The sequence below is a fragment of the Rhineura floridana genome, chromosome 5 (assembly GCF_030035675.1).
Source record: "Rhineura floridana isolate rRhiFlo1 chromosome 5, rRhiFlo1.hap2, whole genome shotgun sequence".
NCBI lineage: Eukaryota > Metazoa > Chordata > Lepidosauria > Squamata > Rhineuridae > Rhineura > Rhineura floridana.
In genome coordinates, this window is record NC_084484.1 from 44,781,279 (window position 1) to 44,798,200 (window position 16,922).

A 16,922-nucleotide genomic window follows, 5' to 3' on the forward strand; every position below is an offset into this window, starting at 1 on the left:
CTTGTTCAATTGTTTGGCCTTTAAGTTTCCAATTAATTTTCATTAACCTATGGGAAAAGACCATTATTTTAGATTTTGTGAAATTTATGGTAAGAAGGTTTTTTTCGCAGTAACTCATAAATACATGAAGGAGGCGCTTTAATCCAATTTCTGAGAAGGAGAACAGGACCGTGTCATCCGCATATAACAGAATGGGACATCTTACATCTGCAATTTTTGGCGAGTGGAATTTGTTTGAACAGCAATTTATACTTAAATCATTGATAAAAAGATTGAATAAGGTGGGGGCCAAAACACACCCCTGTCTAACTCCAATATCTACTGGAATAGGGCTCGTCAGGTCACCATTTAACCCGTGACAAACCTGGATTGATGTAGATTGATATAGCCTACTAATTAAAAATAAGAGACATTTGTCTATTGAGGTCTTACTTAATTTGATCCATAACAGGACTCTCGGGACTGAATCAAATGCCGTCTTAAGGTCCATAAAGGCTACAAATAGGCCCCTCTTTTTCCCACTCATATATTTTTCCGCCAGATACCTTAGTATTAGGCAGTGATCAATGGTAGATCTATTTTTGCAGAAGCCAGCCTGTTCTTGTCCCAAAATTTTTTCTTCTTCTAACCAGGATTGTAATCTGGAATTTAGAAGACTTGCATAGGTTTTACCCACAACTGAAAGAAGGCTGATGGGCCTATAGTTTTCCGGGTCACCCCTTTCACCCTTTTTATAAAGTGGAATAACCACCGCCTCTAACCAAGAGACGGGAATTTTTCCAGACAAATTTATAAGAGTAAAAAGAGAGGCTAGCAACAGTGCCCACCATGCTATATTGACTTTTAGCATTTCTGATATTATCGAGTCGGACCCTGGGGCCTTTCCATTTTTAAGAGTATTTATTAAGGCAGAAACCTCTGCTTGTGTTACTGGGGGCCATTTTGGTAAAAAGTTTGGATCAAATGAAAGAGAAGACCAGCAAGAATTTTCACTATTTCTTGCAAACTGTCGTGAAAAGTGATTCTCCCAAATATCAGGGGGGATGGTATATTGCACAGGTGCGGATAGACCAAGGGCGTTTGTGACTAGTGCCCAAAAGAGTGTAGAGTCATTGTTTAAAGAAGCGTTAATTAACAGCGACCAATCATTTCGCAATGCTTGTTTCTTTTTATAGTTAAGTAGTTGTTTATACCTTTTTTTGGCTAAATAATATTCAGAGGGAAGAGCTTTTTCTTCACTTTTCCGATAGTTTAAATAAATATTTTTTAAATTATGCTTGGACTTCCTACATTCCTCGTCGTACCAGCTTGGATACATATTGGTTTTTTGACGAGGACGATTTGGTACTTTTAAAATCTCAACTAGAGCAGAGGATAGAGAGGAATATTCAAATAAAACTTCCAAAATCTCCTTTGACTCTGTTATACGAGATTTAAAATGCAGACCTCTTGGAGAAGTTAGAAATTTTTCCAATTTGGCCATGGTATATTTGTTCCAGCGCACTCTCTTATAAATAAAGTTGGATGGTATATTGGTTTGCAAATGGTTTGTGGTCAGGGAAATTTTCCTGTCTATATAAAGCTTGAATATTAAAGGGAGATGGTCGCTTTCTAGCCTATCGCCGACTAAGAAGTTTTGAATATGTGTGAATAGAGGGAAAGATATTAACACATAGTCCACCACACTGCTGCCATGCCCTGAAATGAAAGTGAACTCTGCAAGAGGATCTATTTCTTTGTGTCCATTGACTATTACTAAATTTAATCGGGCCACAAATTGTACTAAACATATACCGGCAAAGTTTATTTTCTGATTTTTAGAGATTCTTACATGTTTCGGGATTACATTTATATTATCCAATTCACCCCATAGATACGATGCTGCCAGAATATCATTTGTTGGACCTATTCTGGCATTTAAATCTCCCATAATTATTAAGTGAGCTTTTGGATAAAGTTGTTCTAAGCTTATGACATAGTTTTCCAGCATTTGCCAGAATAATAATATGTCATCCTGTTTAGGGGTGGGCGAGATATAGACATTTATTATTAGGATGGAAAATAGATTTAATTCTATTAGGGTTGAAATGGCTATGTTATCGCAAGGGGGAAACTTCTTTATTTTTACACCCAAAGCTGTAGATAACAAAATTGCCAGACCAGCCTTTGGTCTGCCCCTGCTCTTTGCTGGTATGGCAGGGAGTTCTAAAGTTATAAAGTCTTTTAAGTAGATGTTATTTACCGACCAGGTTTCTTGCAAACAGATCACATCGCAGGTCCTCAAAAACTCGACACACTCTGGACAATTTAATTTGGAAGCCCAACCGGCTACGTTCCAAGAGAGAAATTTGACCTGGGAGAAATTTGAAACAATTTTACCATTGTGAAAAGAGTGACATATATCGTTTGAGCCATATTTTGCTTTCTTTAAATGCCGAGTTTCTACATTCTTAGGAAATTCAGTGTCAATATTCTGTGGTAAAGAGGGTGATATCGTAGGTTGTCAAGGTAATACAGCGTTTTCATGTATTATTGCTTCACAAGAGAAGCTAGGTCTGCATACATTTGAAAAGCCTGTTTGTATTTTGGTCGAAGAATCCATACAGGATACTAATGCAACATTAGAAGGAGAACCCAGTTCATCCAACTCCAAATATCTTGAACCAGTCCTTTTAGCTCTTTGTTTATTTAAAAGGTTCTGAAGTTTATTTATGACCTCCGTCTGTTCATTATCAGCAAAAGTGGAGGTTATTTATTAATTCTTCCTCACCTTCACATGAGAAGTCAAAAAGACCCTCATTATCATTGTCTCTAGGTATCAAAACATGGGGGTGAGATGGAACTTCAACAGATGAAACTGAGAGGGAAGTATTTATCTCATCAATGATAATTAGTTCAGAACAGATTGAATTTGTTGGTTCTGAACTACATTCTACCTGTGACGTAGAAGACAGATATTCTGCCTTGTTAGCCGCTTTTAATTCAGAAGATAATAAAGGGTTTATTATTTGAGTTGAATGTTTTTGAGAGGATTTATCAGCCTTTGCTGAACTAAAAATCTTCAGACCCTTCTTCCTCCAGCCAGCTCCTGTGCAGAACAAGGAGCATGACCCGGCGGCAAGCTCAGGTTTTGCCCAAACCCCAAGTCTCACTACCAGATGTAGATCCCAAGCTTTCTCAGTATGCTCATGTCCGCCTGGAGAGCCCCCTCTTTGGAGGCAGGCAGCGCTGGCAGCAGCCCCCTCCAGACAAGATGGAGAAGAAGCAGGCAGAGGAGCAGCAGCCTCCGAAGCGAATGGTTTCCTTCCCCCCTTTTGTGCCACCCAAGCGGCTTCGACTGGTCGTGAGCCATGGCTCCATCAACCTTGAAGTGGCTTCTAGTTCCTGTGAGGAGTTGTCTTGATGTGACTGGTGTCCATGTGCTGAGAAGAGACCCTCCAGCTGCTTACTGCATTTTGATCTTTCGTAGCCAGTCATTCATTTAGCTTCTCTGCAATCCCCTTATCTTGCTTAAGGTGCATTCCTTTGACTCTCTTGTCATTCAAGGGTCCAACTGCCTCCCTAGACATTCTCTTGCTTTTAATGTATTTAAACAATTTTTTGTTGGTGGTTTTTATGTTTTTAGCAATGTGCTCCTCAAATTCTGTTTTAGCATCCCTTATTGTCTTCTTGCATTTCTTTTGCCAGAGTTTGTTTTCTTTTTTATTCTCCTGATTCAGACAAGACTTCCATTTTCTGAAGGAAGGCTTCTTGCCTCTAAAGCTTTTTGACTGTTCTTGTTAACCAGGCCAGCATCCTCTTAGCCCTTGTGATACCTTTCCTGATCTGTGGTATGCACTCCAGTTGAGCTTCTAATACTGTGTTTTTAAACTCCTCCCAAGTGTTTTGGAGTGATTTGTCCCTCTGGACTTTGCATTTCAACTTCTTTTTACCATTCCCCTCATTTTGGGGAAGCTCCCTCTTTTGGAGTCAAATATGGCCATGTTGAATATTCTTGGCAATTGGCCATTTACATGTATATTGAATTTAATAGCACTATGGTCACTGCTCCAAATCAGTTTTAACATCTCACACCATGTCCTGGGTGCTACTTAAGATTAAGTCCAGGGTCACTGCCCCTCTAGTCACTTCTGTGACCAACTGTTCTAAGGCACAGTTGTTTCAGGTATCTAGAAATTTTACCTCTTTGTCATGACTGGAACACATATGTAGCCAGTCTGTGTCATGGTAGGTGAAGTCACCCACTACTACAACATTTCCTAGTTTTGATACTTTCTCTATTTCATTTTTCATCTCAAAATCTCCCTTAGCATTTTGGTTACGAGGACGATAGAACATCCCCAGTACTAAATTACTCTTGGGGCCTGAAATCACCACTCACAATGATTCTGTGGAAGAATCTGCCTCTTTTGGGGGTTCTGGCTTGCTGTATTCAATGCTCTCTTTCACATACAGAGTGATGCCATCCCCAATATTTCCTTCCCTGTCCTTCTGATACAGTTGATATCTAGAGACAACTGTGCCCCACTGGTTTTCTCCATTCCACCAGGTTTCCATTATGCTTATAGCTATGCTGTGCTCTAAGACCAAACCCTCCAGTTCTCCCATCTTGAGCACAGAGGCTTCTAGGATTAGTGTATAAACGCTTGGATACAGTGTCTCTCTTAAGTGTCTTTGGCACTTTTGGTTTGGCCTGTGGTATTTTTGCCTTTGCTCGAATGCTATCTTGTACCCCTGCACTCTCAGTGCATAGTTCAAGGTCTACCACTTTTAAAAATTCATCTTTTTTGATCTCGGGGAGATCTGTTCTGAATCAGACCCTCCTCAGCTCCAGTCAGCTTTCCCCCCTCAATCAGTGTAAAGCTGCTCTGCCACCAGCGCCAGCAGTCTAGTTCCATCCCGGTTTAAGTGGAACCTGTCCCTTTGCCCAGGCCCAGCTTGTCCCAAAATGTTCCCCAGTGCCTAACAAATCCAAACCCCTCCTCCCGACACCATAATCTAATCCACTCATTGAAACTACAAAGTTGTGCCTGTCTAGCTGGCCATGCACACGGAACTGGTAGTATTTCAGAGGAAGTGACCTTGGAGGTCACTTAGCAATCTTAATTTTGCCTCCAGGACCTCACAACTGCATTTCTTCATGTCATTGGTGCCAACATGCACCATGATCACTGACGCTTCCTCAGCACTATTTACTAAGCCACCTAGCTGATGGGTGACATCCACAACCTTTGCTCTAGGCAGACAAATCACCTTGCAGGAGGCATGCCCATCACACACCCCAATATCTATGTTCCTAATGATCAAATCACACACTACCAAAATCCCTCCATCCCCTGGAGAAGTTTCCTCAGCACAAGAGGAATGGGTCCCTTCTAAGGCATCATTTCTCTCTTCCTTGGATGGACATTCTCTTCCCCCAAGGTCTTCAACAGTCATTTCATCTGGAATATTCTCGAGGGGCACCATTTTTCCATGTGTATGTATATGTCATGTTTAAAAATTAGCCTGGTAGAGGTGTTGTTTTAACTTTTTGCTTCAGCTATGGAAGGACTTATAGACACTTAGCATAAACCCGAAGTGTTATATGGACAAATACCAATATCTGGCAATTCTTCAGATGAGAGACCATGACTTATTAGACTAGCAGAAATATAGCATTATTGATCCTTATTAGTGATGTCACTGAAGCTCTTCGTTTCTTTCTTCCAATATCACATATACTATGGAATTTGCTACCACAACATGTGATGATAGCTGCCAACTCAGACTGGCTTTAAAAGGAGATTAGATATATTCATGGCTATCAGTGGCTACTAGTCATGATGGCTATGTACTGTCTCCAGTATCAGATGTAGCATGCCTCTGAATACTAGTTGCTGGGGAACATGAGTGAGCGCTGTGCCCTACTTGATGAGCTTCCCATAGGCATCTGGCTGGCTGGCAGACCACAGTGGGAAAACAGAACGCAGGACAAGACAGGCATTTGGTCTGGTCCAGCAGGGCTCTTCTAATGTATGGTAGCAGCCATGGAGCTGATCTTCTGCACATTTACTTGGGAGTAAGCCCACTGGAACAGTCAGGTTTACGTCTAAATAAACATGTATAGGGAACATGAAACACAAGCTGCTTTGTGCCTCTGCACCTGTGCTGTTGGCAGCATTCCCAGAGGTGCATTTACATTAATTACAAAAGGGATATTTTCCCCTTGGAATTTGCATCACATTTCATTTTGCAAATGAGATATTAATATTGTAATGTGGATCTTTAATGATGTGACAGCTCAAGAATGTTCTAAATTATTTGAGTCAGTATCACACATTTTCCACAGTCAGGTCTTGGATCCTGAAAAGGGCATTGCTAAAAAATGCTGAAGGGCATAACTACTACCTGTCAAGGCTAATCACGTTTTTGTTTAAATATGGACAATAAATTTTGATCTTTTCTGGTCTTCCCTTTGATCATTGTTAAAGTAAACACTGTAACACTGTCAGTGTTGTTGCTTCTGTACTGCTGACTCTGAGGCCCAAACTAGGAACCTCCAAGTCTGGAAGTGCATATAGATGCATTGTGCTATGTGCTACAGTGCAAATATCCATTAGCTATACTTTTATTTTGTGTGTTTCTTTTATTATATTATAACTGTACTCTTAAGGTATTGTTTTATAAAAAAAATAGTGCCTGTAAACAGCCTGCAGATTTGATGGCTTGTGTGTTTAATGCTGATAAAGTTTCATGAAGTCTGACGAATGATGGTTGGTCCCACCAGGTTCTACAGTGCAGCAATGGCTTTCAAAAGCTATCTCACTCTGTTGTAGAAGAGAAAGCTGCAAGCATCTCTTAATGATAATACTTCCCTCCTCCCACTTTATATTTAAAGAACTGGCACTTAAAGCTTTTGAACCACACCTACTTTGCTGCTCACTTCTTCACAATCCTTCTGTAACGCAGCCATTTTTCACTATGCAAACCCTGTGCTTTGGGTGGTGCATTGCCCCTCAGACCTATACGCCCGGACTGACTTGCTGGCTATGCTACAATTGCTACTGCCCCTTCCCATCAACAGCCACCTACTTCTCCCACTAGCCATTTGCTGCCTCCTCCTTCTCCAACAGAAGTTCAGTGCCATTTAAAATGGCATGATAGGAGTTGTATGCAGCTGCTAGCATCCTGTCCCCATCCCATTCTTGCTTCACTGGCTTCAAATGTCCTGTGCTACATAACTGATTTCCCCTATTTTGGAGACAAGGCATGGACTTGGAGGAAAAATCAAAGGGTGAAAGGGGGAATGCTTACAGAGCCCACCACAATGGTTCCTACTGCCTTAGAACCTCTAGGACAGGAGGAGTCCATTCTGCCAACATCACTCTGGCCTAACTTCTACCTCAGAGGGTTCTTGCCCGGAAGCTCCAATAGAACCTTTATACCCCACACCATCGGAGTCTATGGCCACATTCTTACCAGACATTTATTCCATTTTAAACAGTCATGGCTTCCCCCAGAGAATCCTAGGAAGTGTAGTTTGTGAAGGGTGCTGAGAGTTGTTAGGAGACTCCTGTTCCCCTGACAGTACGCCAGTGGCCAGAGTGATTTAACAGTCAGCCACTCTTCCCAGAGAATTCTGGGGGATTGTAGCTCTGTGAGGGGAATAACGATCTCTTAACAACTCTCAGCACCCTTCACAAACTATACTTCCCAGGATTCTTTGGAGGAAGCCATGACTGTTTAAGGTGGAATAAATGCCTCAAGTGGATGTGGCCTATGACTGGTGAAATGGGCAAGGGCCCTTTAACCAGAGGAGTTTCTCCCACTGGGGGAAAGGCAGAACTATCAACTCAGATGGATCTGCAGCCTCCATTAAGACTCAGTCAGGGGTTCTCTGTTATTGAAGCAACATTCTAAACTTGCTCCAGTTTGAGCTCCGCATGGATCTGTGCGTCCGGAATGCCTTGTCTTGCCCAGGACATTCCATGTACCTGAGGCATCATCTGGAGCAGAACAATAACTCTCTCACACTACTCTCTCCATTAACCAAATGGGCAAAATGTCAATTTCCTAAATTTACACAATGATTTTTTACCACACCATCAAAAGACACATCCTAGCAGAATATTTGCTTTTTCTTTCTTCAAATAATTTCAGCATCCACAAAGGTAATCTTAAGGAATGTTACTTACTGGCAAAAATGCTCAGAAACAATGAGAAGCATCCCTTCAGCCAAATTTTTTAACCTGTTGATAATCCATCCATTTCTATCCTAGTAACCGGGGGAACTCAGAAGGAGGAAGGAAGGAATGAGAAGAAGGAAGGGATGTCAGGAAGAATTGAAATTTGGGGATGAAGGACAAAGGACTCTTTGCTCCCTTTGCCCTCTCTCTTCCTCACCCCCTTCCTACTTATTTGCACATGCCAACTTGTTTAGCTAAATGTAGAATTTTCCAGAGGAGAGAATAGAGTGGGGAAGGGGAATACCATCTCAAGAATATCTCCCAAGGAATAGAATCCCAAGGGTGAAGTTATCTGTAAATAAGAGCGTAAGAAGAGCCCAGCATCCTGTTTCTGCTCTAGCATCCTATTTCCCACAGTGGCCATCAGATGACTATGGAAAGGGCGTGGCAGCAGTAGTCCTCTCCCACTGTTGCTTCCCAGGAACTGGTATTCAAAGGTGTGCTACCTTTGATTGTGGAGGTAGTATTTAGCTATCATGACTTGTAGCCATTGATAGCCTTATTATCCTCTATGAATGTCCAGCCTAGAACTGGCAGAGCAGGCAGGCACAAATTGGACCCAGTGCCATCAAATGATGACAGTGGGGCCAACTTGGGGTCCAGCAGATCCTGGACCAGACCAGCCATTCCTTTGAAATGCCCCATTTTGGGACTTTCCAGCATAGTACTTCCACCTGCCACACTTTCAGTGGGCAGTTCCAGGAGCTCCACACCAGCAGAATAATGCTAGCATCACTCCATGGGCAGAGGCTATTCTGGGATGGGCAGAAGACCCCCACCCCATCCAACTCCAACTCCCATGAGAGATCAGGGGTTTGGATTGCGCCTAAGTGGGTGGCCATCATTGCATATTAAGGAAGCTTATGTATATGTCTTATGTAAGTTCATAAACTCTAGCTACTTTTGTCTTAGACTTCAGCATTTATCATGCATTAAGAAAATACTGGAACAATTTTCCAGTCACAAACGATATTATTACAGCTTTTTTAAAAAAAAGTGAAATAAATTTCAGTTTTAGAATGGCACCTCCTTTTGCTATTGCAGAAGTATTAACTGTGAAGAATATTGCATGCACTGGATTTATTTTAATTGTAAAAACCTTTAATCTCAAAACCTATAGGACATGATTTATCAACAAAAAGCAAATGCTGGAATAGCTTTGTTTGAGATGTCCAAAGCAACAAGCGTGATCTGAACATTCAACACCTTGTTTTTTAAAGCTTGTAGTATGTGTTCTTTTCCATCAGACACCCATGGAGATGATTAAAAGAAAGTAATTATATTAATTGGAGTTCAAAGTGGGAGTTTTTAAGAGCTTTGTTCTTCATCATCTATTTATTGCAGTGAATATGAATTGTTAAACCAAACCACTAAAGAAAATTAGATTCTCTATTTCTTGAGTCCTTTGTTAAAATATATCTTAAAGCTTATTCTAGAATTGAAGTGCACTAGCTTTCAACTATTTAATTTATTTTGAACATTGGTAACAGAAATGGATCTAGTAAGAAAACCAAGCTTTAAACTATTTGGCAGATTACTGTACATGATCTATCCTGTGGAGCTCCTTATGTCAGACAGGCATGTTATTGTTTTTAAGGTGCCTGATAGAATCATAGAATCATATAATAGTAGAGTTGGAAGGGTCCCATAAGGCCATCGAGTCCAACCCCCTGCTCAGTGCAGGAATCCAACTTAAAGAATACCCGACAGTGGCTGTCCAGATGCCTCCTGAATGCCTCCAGTATTGGAGAGCCCATCACCTCCCTAGGTAATTGGTTCCATTGTCACACTGCTCTAATAGTTAGGAAGTTTTTCCTGATGTTCAGCCGAAATCTGTAACTTGAGCCCATTATTCTGTTTCCTGCACTCTGGGATGATCAAGAAGAGATCCTGGCCCTCCCCTGTGTGACAACTTTTCAAGTACTTGAAGAGAGCTATCATATCTCCCCTCAGTCTTCTCTTCCCAAGGCTAAATATGCCCAGTTCTTATTATTGTTATTATTAGACTGATTAATAATCAACCAATCACTTTCCCCCATTTGGTGGCAGCAAGCTCTTAATGAGGGGTGGGAGGGGTACACTCTTCTTGTGGCCGGATCTCCCTTACCCAGGCAACCCCAGAGTGGCTTGATGTGGCCATCTCACCTAGAAACCACCAACTAGAGGACCCAAGCCTCTGGATGTTGCACTCAAGGCTTTCAAGACCCTTACCACTCATTCCTGAAATGATTGCATTTATCCTGGCAGCTTAAGGGTCAAAATTAAAGTTTTAATATATATTTTTTTACTTCCCCTACTTCTGCTTTGATCTTTACCTCTTCAAAACACTTCACCAGTAATGGGCTCCACAGGTAAACACCCTGAGATTCTCATATGCAATTCCTTGCATGTGAAGACCTGTGGATTGAAGCACAAATCCAAGAAGTCACACACACAGACTGCCTTCTGAAGCCACACACAGGAAACTATCATCAGAACAAGACAGCATCTCTTCCTAGGCTGCCTTCACCCCAAATCTTATAACATGGTGAGACCTCAGGGATGCAGTCACTCCCACAAATCCAATAAGATTGTTGAGGTTTCCCTGTCAAGAGATCATTCAAACCCCCCTCCCCAATCTTGACCAGTGAGGGAGGAAAAGCTCCATCTGCCTTTGGAGCCTGTCTTTCCCTGGAACTGTGCACCCTCTTTTTCAAGTAAGGCCACTTTCCTACGGCAAAATTCAAAGCCGATTTGGGGATTACCTCCTCAGGTGAAACATCTGAGGAATTTCTCTCTTCAGGTGAAACATTTGAGGAATGCCAAAATACTAGGGCTGTGCAACTCCTTTATCCAAATATCAGGACAGGGCAGGTGTATTGGGACTGAAGTGGGGCCCTAGTGAAGCGAGTCCCCAAGCAATTCAAAGTGACTACCCCCCCAAGCTATTTAGAAATATTCAGTTTTTTTAAAACCACACTCTAAGCCAGACAGTCCATCTCAAAAATGATAGGAAACAATGTAAACAACACCATATAAGGGAAACACCAAGATGAGGGGATTGAGACATCTGTCTTCCAATCCAGGGATAGAATCTCTCTCAACACTCTCCAATCACAGTACTTGGGAATTGGGGGGGGGCACATTGAGTTCATATGTCACTCTCCCCATTTTGGTCGTAGTGTTAAGCTTTTACATTTTATTTACAGCTGTATCCTCTCTCAGTCAATCCTGTTAATTTATCCTTCAGTTAAATGCCAGCCTACTTACTTGTTTTTTAATCCTTTCCCACCCTTCTCAATCCAACCCAGTCCCTTTATCACAACATATACTTATTAGTTATTTATATTTGCTAGTCTTCAGTTCTTAGTTACTTAGGCAGTGTCACTTCCTCCCTCCCCCCACCCTATTTTGGCCATAGTGTTTTACTAGTTATGGCTGTTTTTTGGGGGGGTTACTTTTTGAAAAAACCCTGGATCATCTGTCTGAAATTTGACAAGGTTGGTCCCCTCGGGGGGGGGGGGGCTACAATGTCTGCAGGTTTCCTGCACCTACATTTTAAAAAACCCACAAAGTTATGGCTGTTTTGGTTTTCCAACTCAAGTCAATGGGAGGACTACAGCTTTAGTTTTTCAAATATTACTTGTGATTTGGGGTCTGAAGCAACCCTCCCCAAGGGATCCAAAGTTAATAGGGGCCCATCTGATGCACCAAAGTGGGCTGCAAAGTAGGGGGGGATTGCATAGCCTTACAAAATACATTTAATAAGTAAGGTTTGTGAAATTTCTCAGACAGGGTTGTAGTGGTCTATGCGGCTCTAATAGTTCCCAGATTTTGCCTAGAATAACATTTGAAATTAATATGAAGATTCCTCTGGAGGCAAAACATCTGACGTATATCAATGAAAGCCCAAAGATCGTTGATAAGATCAGCAAATTTTTTTAGAGGGGTTTCAAACGACCCTTATCAAAATGAATTTCCGTAAGCTAATACAAGTTAGAAGAATTTATCTGTGAATTCTCCCTCACCTCCATCTATTTCCTACACACACTTATTGTGGTATTCCTTTTGCTAAAAGTGCAGGTATATAATTTGGTACAGCTGGTATAGCACAATGGGGAGGAGAGCCTGGCTGGGAGTCCAGAGTCTGTGAGTTCAAATCCCCGCTCGTGTCTCCTAGGTGTCAAGGGCCAGCTAAAGATCACCCCCACAGTGATTGGGGTTACGTGCCCTGCCACCTGTGCAGCCGTGGGCAAGCTTCATAGTCCCAAGGAACCCAGTTGCCCCCCCCCAGCTGGCAGTTGCAGATAAGGAAGGGTCTGGCTTGTGCAGCTGTGTCAAGCTGAGCAGGCCCTAGCCAGCTGGGGAGGACTAGCCTCAGAGGGAGGCAATGGTAAACCCCCTCTGAATACCACTTACCAAGAAATCCCTATTCATATGGTAGCCATAAGTCGGGATCGACTTGAAGGCAGTACATTTCCATTTCCATAATTTGGTAGTTGGTGATTTCTTTGTTACTCTGCCTTTCCATGACCTCTAACACCCTGGATATTGCCTCTCCTTTACCCATTGGCTTCTTTCTCTTATTTATTTATTTATTGCATTTGTATACTGTTCCATAGCCGAAGTTGTTCCTTGATCGCAAATATTAACTTTTTTATATATAGTATGTAAAAATTCAAGTAAACATGTCATAGAAAATTCTATATTCCCAAGAGATTTTTAAAGTATATTTTTTAATGGACATATTTGTACAGCGGTTAAATATGATTGTACAGTGATTCACTTATATCTGCAGGGCTAAATCTTGCATGGTGAATTTGCAATCATCCATATATACAGCATTTCTAACATTTACAGAGATTGGTTAACATTGTGAATGAAATCCAGTTCTGCCATTCCACTTGCAGAACAGCTTCTGATCCAGCAGAGATGTCTGGTAACATAAGAGGATTTTTTTTTGTCAATTCCCCTTTCTTGCATCAGCCTCCTGGACCTTGTGAAGATCTGGAGGATTGAAGGACACCCCCAGAACTGTTTGGAAGGTGGTGCACTGGGAGGCTGCAGGAGAAGGGGGAAACTGGAGACAGTTGCTTTCCCTTCTCTTATGTTAGCTGATGCCTCTACTAGAACAAAAGCCATTCCATGAGCAGAATGGTAACACTGGATTTCATATTTCTAGAACTGGCTTGTATATCCTATCATGTTAATATAGAAAAGCAGCCTCTTGTACACTTTATGGTGAGTTGGCCATGGGCTGAAGTGGAAGGGTTTTTTTTACAAAGTTCAGCAACAAAATTGGCTCTTTTATGTATTATAATCTTTTGCATATCCTGAATATTCTGGTGTATTTCTTTGCTCAAAAAGTGCTTAGAAAAGTGTATTTTGAGAGAAAATATGTTTTAAAATATATTTAAACATTTTAAACGCAAATTTTCATACAGGTTTTCTTTTTTTAAAGCGCAGATTAATGTGGAAATGGGTCAGAATGGAGCAATGGGTGAATACATTAAAAAGTGACATGGTCCAGAAACAGGCTGATTTGTCTGTTCCTTCTTCTCATTCCTTTGCATGAGGGGAAGAGGTTTTTAGGCTCCATTTGTGGTTTTGAACAAAACAGTTTCTCAATATATCTGAATATTGTAAACTGTGTACAGTTAGTTCACAAACTGAGATCTGAAATCAAGGTTTGATCTTGGTTTGATTAAACCATAGTTTGAACACATTACAGTTTTCAGAGTCTGGACATAAAATAAAATGATGAACAGAAGGTTTAAAATTGTCATGAATGAAGGAGGAAGGGGAGGGGGAGAAGACTTGCAACTAATCATTCTTGTAAGATTAACCAAGAATGTCCACAGAAATATTTCGGGGGGGGGAGGAGGACTATGAATTGTTATTACAGGTCATTGGCAACCACTCCACCCACCATTATATATAGAATTCCAGTGGGGCAAGCGCCCCCTTACCCCCCACCTGCAGACACCCTTGATGCTAACCATGGATTAGCATTATGTCTGAACCAGGCCAATACCATGGTAACTTTTTTGTTACATAGAATGGGCACAATCTAGCACAAGCTAACCACTTTTAAGTCCCATTTATTTCAGGAGGAAAGTGAAGAGTATGCTTAGCTCTTTCCCACTGAAATCAATGGTGCCTAAAAGTGTAACTTGTGCTTGACATTCCTCAGTGTTCCCTAATTAAGTTCCATTCAAGAAATATGTATTATCTGTGTTGCTGAAATGTGCATCAAGAAGAACAGCATGAAAGAACCGTTTAACTAAATTGTGCTGCCCACACCTGCACATCATTCTTTAGATTGTGAGTATGAAACACACCCCAGTTTTTTGGAGCGGGGGGGGGAGAAAATAAAAAAATCTGTTCTTTTTCATCCATTCCATTTTCCTCATTTGACTTTTTTGTGTCTTACCCCACCGCTAACCCTAGAGAAATAAAAATAGACTTAGTTTCAGTTTGCAATGAAATGTAACCTCTGATATTTCCAAAGCATATAATTCAAGTGCTGATTGCTCTTTGTTTTATTGCACACCTATCTGCAAATTCCCTTGGTGTAAGACCTGCCCCCACCTGCTAGCTGTTTTCACCAATTTTTTTGTATGGAGGTTTGCTTCTCTCCTTCCTTTTCTTTAAGCTGGCAGTGTTTATTTTGCGACTGCAATATCAGCACTATACGGCTTGCTCCCCCTTCCCCTTTCAAATGATTCCTTTTCCAGATGAACACTGTGTATAGCTCGACAGGATCGAGTCTGTGAGCACTGCCAGCGGAGAATTCTTCCTATCATACATACAACTGCACTTGTCATCAGTGTGAAAGTATGTGGGATACTTCGGCTGATGGTTGTGTTTTTGTACTTGCAGCCTTGCACAATGGCACAATTTGCCACAATGGGTGCAGTTCTTCCCCCTGCACAGACATAGTGTTCACTATGTCTTTGCCATGGGACTTAGCAGAGCCCTGTTTCTTTCCTCCCTCCTACATACACGCATATATATGTACACGTGCTGGTATCACACCAGGGAAGACTATGGAATAGGGAGTCTGTGTACACCTCTATATTCTCACATAGCTCTCTTCCACCCCTGAGTATGTGTAACTAGACCAAGTGATGGCAGAGGACTGGATGGGGATATGGGCCAGACCTTCCATTCACCAAAGCAACCCATTGTGCTGTAAGCAGACATTCCCTGTACGAGTATTCTGACAAGGGAGAGGAGAAACAAAAGCTCAGTGGATCCCTTACAGGGCTTCCCACATACACACAGGAACTGTGTGCAAAATGGAGAACTGTGATGCAGGCTCAATGCATATTCATAATGTGGGAAGGCATAAGTTCTCTCTGCTTGCCTGGAACACACAAGGATTAGGTTCTCTCTACTTTTGCACCAGGGGCTCAACATCCTGCTTTTCTTGCCTGCCTGGAACTGCAAAAACTGTCTGTTGAACTGCATTTGGCTTGGTGGCAGGACAAATGTTAGAGGCCTGTGCTACTCTGAAGAGAGTTAGGGGACTCCTGTTAGATAAGATTCAATTACCTCTTTCCACTCCTGACTGACTCTCATCCTATGCTCTCACCTTTGTTCCTTCCACACTAACTCTTTTAGTCTGGAATTCCCATCCTTGCCAACTGTTGCATTCCAGATTCCCCCCCCAGTGTTGTGTCATCCTTTCTTCCCCCCCATGACCTTATTTCTGACTCTCTTTCTGTCTTTCTCTCTCAAATGAATTGCCCATCCTCTGTGAACTGACAAAAACCTCTGAGACTTTTTCAGGGCTCCTGTGCCTCATTAGAAATTTCCTTTTTGCAGCTTCTGCCTCTAATGACTTTCTGATTGCATGGTCATAGAATTACTGATCAATTGCCACTTAATTACTCAGTTCCTGTTCCTTGCAGGAAGCAGACCTTTAATTTACTTGTTTCTTCTCATTATTTATTATTATTATATGTGTGCTTTATTTTGTGGACACACAAAAATTAATGAGAGAAACCCAGTAAATAAAGCAAAGTGGAAAAGACTTCTACTTGATGGAAGAGGAAGATCTTCAGTAGGTGTCAAAAAGACAACAGGGATGGTACCTGTTTTACACAAGTGCCTTTAATACATGTGTAAAATAAGTTTCATCAGGGCCCAATTTTCTCATCCCAACTTCACCTGTTGCACTTGCCAAAATTCTCTCCTCTGCACAGTTATTAAAGCTGCGAGAACCCTGCCCTCCACTGTATCTGATCACACTCTAAGAGCAAACTGTGGGCACCTGAGCAGTGTGTTTTCTCATGGAACAATGGGAATACAACATCTCTTTTCCTAAGTTCTGTTGAGATATTCAGAACCGTACAATGATGATTATGTGAGGGAGGAGAGTGGGGCCATGCACTTCCCTGTCTCTGCAGTTGTGGCACTCTCCAATGCTGTCCACACACTGAGGCCATCTGCAATGGTTCAGCCTATTTAATGCACATAAGACTGTCCCTCAGGGTTCCAGCTCACAGAGACAGCTTGCATGTGTCTGGCAGGCTGCCCTGCTGGAAACCTGCTCCCAATGTGTAGGCAGTGTGGGGGAGGGACTAGTGGAGCATGCAGTGATGGGCACAGGGTGGACATGTATGACTCCAGTCTTCTCCCCCATGTGCTTCTGAATGGCTGAATAGGACTAATGGTTCTCCTTCAAACACGGATGTCACTGTTTACAAA

General features: G+C 41.8%; 1 protein-coding gene across 3 annotated transcripts in view; it reads left to right on the forward strand.

Annotated features, from left to right (window-relative positions):
• Positions 1-16,922, forward strand: part of ITGBL1 (integrin subunit beta like 1) — a 256,018-nt gene that overhangs the window by 80,641 nt on the left and 158,455 nt on the right. The gene's annotated exons all lie outside the window — the stretch shown is intronic.